The sequence below is a fragment of the Peromyscus maniculatus genome, chromosome 8, assembly GCF_049852395.1.
Source record: "Peromyscus maniculatus bairdii isolate BWxNUB_F1_BW_parent chromosome 8, HU_Pman_BW_mat_3.1, whole genome shotgun sequence".
In the NCBI taxonomy this organism is placed as follows: Eukaryota; Metazoa; Chordata; class Mammalia; order Rodentia; family Cricetidae; genus Peromyscus; species Peromyscus maniculatus.
This window is the reverse complement of record NC_134859.1, coordinates 32976908-32983074: the sequence shown is the minus strand read 5'-3', so window position 1 is coordinate 32983074 and position 6167 is coordinate 32976908. Positions and strand designations below refer to the sequence as shown.

Below are 6167 nucleotides of genomic sequence, written 5' to 3'. Positions count from 1 at the left end.
TTTATTTATTTCTTTATTTTTTGTGTGTAAGTATATGGGCACACACTTGCTGTGATGTGTGTATGTGTGTGACAGAGGACAACTTGCTGGAGGTGGTGCTTTCCTCACACCATATGAGTTTGAAGCGAGTGAACTCCAGTTATCAGGCTTGGTAGCAGGAGCCTTTATCCACTGAGCCATCTTGCCAGCTCAATGGTCACTCTTGGCCAAAATGAAGAGATGTTTGGCATTTTGTGGGTGCTGCAATAACCTTACTATTGTCTTCTTAGACAAAATTCTGACGTGACTAACTTCATCTTATTTATTTGCTATCTATCATCTATCTATCTATCTATCTATCTATCTATCTATCTATCTATCTATCTATCTTTCCATCTATTTTTCTGAGACAAGGTCCTTCGAAGCCCACAATGTCCCCAAACTCGCCATGCAGTTGAAGAGGACCTTGGACTCCTGGTCTTCCTGCTTTCTTCCCAAGTGCAGACAGGCCGCCGCCACCACACCTGGCGTGCTTCATCTCTTTTAGTCTCAGAGTAACATTGTTTGAGGTTGGTGTTCTGAGATGGCTTCTGTCCATTTACTTTATCTGCCCCGAGTATCATCATACTTGCTGACTCTCTGGATGTTTCCCACCAGGGTCAGGCAAGGCCCAATATCCACTATTAGTTTAGTATTTTCTGAGGGCACAGTCAAAGTGGTAAAATAAACAAAGAGATTTTATTGAAAATGAGTAGATTATTACTTGCGCATTTCTTAGATACCCAGGAAAGTCAATGAGGATGATTAGAAGGGGCTGAAGAGATGACTCAGCTGAGGATGATTAGAAGGGGGCTGAAGAGATGACTCAGTTGGTAAACACTCGCTGTGCAAGTGGAGGACCTCCAGATCTCAAGAGAAAAGCTAGGCTCTGTGGTGCGTGCTTGTAAGTCCACCCGTGGTGAGATGGACCGAGGGACACAAGGACTCCTGGGAGCTTGTGCATCAGCTAGCCTAGCCTGTTTGGTGAAGTTCCGCACCAGCCAGAGACCCTGTCGCAAACAAAAGTGGGAAGTGCGCGAGGAATAACACTCAAGGCTGCCTTCCAGTTTCCACACACACACACACACACACACACACACACACACACACACACACACACACACACACACGAGTGCATACTTCCCCCCCCCCCACGACCCCTCCCAGTTTCTCAGAAGGGGAGTTCAGTAAGGCAACTGCTGTGAAAACCGGGTTGTAAATCTCAGAGTTTATCCTCTAAAATCAACACTCATCAGGAAACACAAGACAGCAATTTCAAAAAGCCAGTACAAAGCTAAATGTTTGGGGATAAATGAAGCATGTGGGCATACATAAATAAAATTGTAGAGCATCACTGAGGGACCCGAAGGAAAGCTTGAATAAATGGTAAGGCACACCATATGACTCAATGTTCCAGCCATTTGAATTCTAATAAAAAACACCAGGTTTTTAAAGCAGATGATAGCAATCTGAGGCCACCTGTGAAGCTTAATAAAGGGGCGAGGAAATTTTGGAAGACTGAAGAGTGATACAACTAGAGAAAAGGTTTGTTATGAAAACAGTATGCTTTCTTGTGTAGCGATAAAAGTAGTCCTCATCCACGCTTAAGGATACGTCTTTGTTACGGGACAAAGTTGTCCTTTAAATGGATTTATGTTTCTTCTTATGATATGAGGCTGCAAAAATGCATCACTCCCCCGACAACACGAAGAAAACCAACGGGCAAATGGCAAAACGCATGACTCTGGTTGAATCCTTTAGAGATAAGGTTAGTGATGAACCGGGTAACCTAGCTCAAGAGAGACGAGCTTAAGCTAGGTGCTGGGGAGAGAGGGTCTGTGCAACCTAACTCTGTCAGAGAGGATGGAGTGGGCAAGACGAAGCCAGCTGAGATGTAAAACATTGTTGAAATCCACGTGTGGATGAGGAAGTAAATCAGGAATAGCTGAGGGAGCAGGAGAGTTCCCGCCCCTCAGCTGCAAAATCTATTCTAGAGAGTTCCAGAGTTCCCATAGAATTGTCACAAGGACTCTCCAAGGCAGTGAGAGGCTGCTCTCTCCAGCTGCTATCAAGGTGGAGACAGGTAGGTGCCTGTCTGTGACAACAGAACACAACATGCCTACTCATTACCTTGAGTGTTCACAGACAAGCTGAGGTTTCCCAGGTGGAGAGAGAACTCAGGGGAGAGCAGGGCATTAAGCAGGCAATTAATGGACATTAAGTGGATGATGGGAAAGACGTGATCACATGATGCTGCCCTAAATGAGATGAGGCTGTGGTCTAGGTGCATGCATAGTTTGGAACCGGAGCAAAATTGTTTTTTGACTCAGGTCAGGCCTGCTTGTTACAGATGTTAAGGTCCAAAGAAGGTCTGGCACAGGGCAGAGGACAGATGGAGAACACGGTGGGGTGCCTTGGGTAAGTAACTGAAGCAAAGGAAGTCCCTTTACATCCCATCCCGTGTTTAAGGTGGGAGGGAAGGAGAGAGCACTCTTTTGGGAGTTCATGCTTAAGGCCTGATGGGTCAGGCACCCCAAATTGGGGAACCCCCAGATCTGGTGAGAGTTAGATCTAGTCTCCCTTCAGGATTTGTTTGCCCTGAAGCCACTGTGTTAATTGCCACTGTTAGTGGGCAGGTAGGCCATGGCTAAAGGAAATGTGTAGGCATCTTCCATGTCCTCGAATCCTAAGCTTAGCTTTTGTGCCTTTCTCTGCCTTATTCTGTACTATCCTACTGCATTCTCAAATGACTCTAGGGGCCTTCCACAGGCTTTGGGATGAAGTCCATACACCTCTTCTTGGCCCATGAAACTGTGCCCACCTTGCCGTAGTTCACACCGGACATGCTGTTTTGTGCTTTGGACTTTTATATAGTCCTGCCAGTGTGGTCAGACACCTACTGCGTACTAGGCATTATGCTTTGTGTGCATTTCCCTCCTCATAATCACTCTGCTTTGTAGGCTTTAATCTGCTTCCTGCTTTGTTAATAAGAAATCTGGGCCTGAAGAGATTGCTCAGTGGGTTAAAGCACTGGCTGCTCTTCCAGAGGACCTGGGTTTGACTTCCAGCACCCACATGGCAGCTCACAACTGTCTGAATCCAACATCCTCTTCTATCCTCCCTTGGTACCAGACACACACGTGGTGCATAGACATGCATGCAGACAAAACACTCATACACATAACCTAATGAATTAAAAAAGAAATCTGAGGGTCAGAAAAATGAAATTAACTGTCTAGGATCGCAACAGCTCAACAGGTGGCAGAGCTAGAAATTGAATTCAGATTTGACCTCACCGTTGAAATGAATTTTTCAATTGCGATAAAATACAGATGACATAAAATTTACCATTCTAGCCATTTAAAGTGTATCATGCTATGGAATTAAGTACAGTTGTAATGCTTGCCGAGTACCAACATTAACCATTTTTAGAATCATTTACCCATTCAATGATAACCTCCTCCCCCCACTTTCCCTCCCTGGAGTCTGGTGACCTTTTATCTCTATGAACTTGACTGTTGCAGGCATCTCAAGTTAATGGAATTAAACTAAAGTGTGTTTGTTTGTTTGTTTGTTTATAGATAGGATCTCACTGTATATTCCTGGTGGACCTGGAGTTCACTGTGTGGACAAGGCTGGCCTTGCACTCACATAAATTTGCCTGCCTCTGCCTCCTTAGTGTTACGGTGTGCTACCACATCCTACTTTACTTTTTGTGACTGGCTTATTTCAGTTAATGTAATGTCTTCAGGGTTCATCTATGTTGTAGGACATGCCAGAATTTCTCTTTAAAGGCTAGCTTGCACTCCACTGTTTTCACCATCTGCTTTTTTTTTTTTTTGTCCCTTCATCACCGATGGGCACTTGGGGGCTGACCACCCTTTGATTGTTGTGAATGAGGTTGTGAACATTGATTTGCAAATCTCTGAATAGCTGCCTTTACTTTTGAATATTTGCTTGGAAATGGAATTTTTTTTGAGTCATATGGTAATTTGTCTATTCCCCCCCCCCCCCAATTTTTTTTTTTTTTAATTTGGGCTTCTACATGTTTTCCACGATAGTTGCTCAATTTGCATTCCCATCAGCAATGCAGAGTACCCGCCTCCTCCACATTGTTTCCCAGCACTTTCTGTCCATGTGTTTCTGTTCTAGCCATCATGATTCGGCAGAACAATACCTCATTCTGGTGTTGTGGAGTATTATCTTAACTGGACAAAGATGTGTTGCATTTATTTATGCTGCAGAATATTACTTTAACTGTGTAAAGGTGTATTACTCTTGTTTATGCTGCATTTGTTTAATTATGAAAAGATGTGTTACATCTGTTTTTCACCTTGTCTGCCTAAGGCACCTGATTGGTCTGAACAAAAGCTGAACGGCCAATAGCTAGGTAGGAGAAAGGATAGGCGGGACTGTCAGGTATAGAGAATAAACAGGAGGAGAAATCTAGGTGAAGGAGAGAGAATGAGGGACACTCCCAGGGCCAGAAGCCAGTCAAGTATCAGCCAGCCAGCCAGACAGCAAGAAAGTAAGATAAGGTAAAAAGCCCTGAGGCAAAAGGTAGATTAAGAGAAACAGGTTAAGTTAAAAGAGCTAGCCAGAAACTTGCCTAAGCTAGCCAAGCACTCAAAACTCATAATAAGTCTGTGTCATGATTTGGGAACTGGTTGGTGGCCCAAAAGAAAAAGGCTGCTATGTTCTGGTTTTGATTTATATTTTCTGAACTGTGAGTGAAGTTGTGCATCTTTGCATATAAAAGCCTGAATTCTCAAATTCTTGGCTTGCTTAAATATTTAATGACTTTATTTTTACCAAACAAATATTTCTAGTGCCAAGTGCCATTCTTCATTATACTTAGGCTTTTTCTTAGAAAAATAGTTTTTATTTTTTCTTGGAAAAATAGAAGTATATCTCATATATGCCATTATCAAAAAGAGGTCAACTACTTGAAGAAAAATGGAGATGGCATCTAAAGAAAAGCTTTCAGCACAAACAGTGCTGAGGACCAAAGCCAGATGTCTTACACATGGTAAACACCACAGCATGGAGCTGTACTCCTTGGTCTTGGAAACAACATCAATCCCCAAGTGCTAGGGGTCACGTGGCATTGCCTTTCTGTTGCTTTGATCAAATACCTAACACGGACAGGGCTTGAAGGGGGAGGGCGGGCTTATTTTGGCTCACAGTTTGAGAGGACACAGTCAGCATGGTGACAGGAGTGTGAAGCTGGGACTCTTCCCCTCCTCACATCGAGGTGGAAAAGGAAACAGAGGCAGTGGGTGGGGCTGGGCTATAAGATCTCCCAGTCTGTCTTCAGTGACCCACTTCCTTAAGTGGGGCTCTACCTCTTACAGTTTCCATGACCTTCCAAAACAAGTCCAAGAGCTGGAAACCAAGTAGTCATCCGTGTGAGCCTATGGGGGATATTTCAAATGCAAAGCACAGCAGCCATACAGATCCTTGGCATCTCCTTCACAGAGAGATCCACTAACATCAATTGTTTCAGTGATGTCCTCCATTGCTGAGGGTCCTGTTCATGCATAGGATCCAGATTTCCTGTCTCTCTAGTTTCTTTCAGTCTGGAACAGGTCCTCAGCTTGTCCCTGACTTTCTTTCTTCTTCTTCTTTTTTTTTTTTTAATGAAGGAAGTTTGTTCATCTCTCAACAAAATGTGGATTGCTTCATGAATTTGCGTGTCATCCTTGGGCAGGGGCCATGCTAATCTTCTCTGTATCGTTCCAATTTTAGTATATGTGCTGCCGAAGTGAGCACTTCCCTGACTTTCATGAGCTAGGCATGAATGAAGATTGTAGGTCAGGCATTTTGCCGACTCTCCCTCTCTGCTCTTGCCCTGTTTCCTCGTGGTGAGCCCTAACCCGCATTTTGGCTGGAGTGGCACAGTGTGGTTATTTGGTAGCTGTGCTTTTAGCTTTAATCACTTAGGCTGGCCTCTGTCTCCATGGCAAAGTCACACTTTATTCTCATTGTAATTAATAAATATCCTGTGAGGAGATACTTTGGGACACTGTGAATGGCTCTTTCCGTATCACCCTATCACTTGTTAGAGTTGCAGCATCCATTGATGTTTCTTGCCTGAATTAATTACCATTATCATGGTTGCCATGGTGTTCATCCTATTCAATAGATTA

The 6167-nt window shown here is 43.8% G+C and overlaps 1 non-coding gene across 1 annotated transcript; it reads right to left on the bottom strand.

The window, feature by feature from the left end:
• Nucleotides 1-5683: 5683 nt before the first annotated feature.
• LOC121831832 (U6 spliceosomal RNA) lies at nt 5684-5790 on the bottom strand. The gene has a single exon (XR_006075437.1). It is a non-coding gene; the product is annotated as a U6 spliceosomal RNA (small nuclear RNA).
• Nucleotides 5791-6167: the final 377 nt, after the last annotated feature.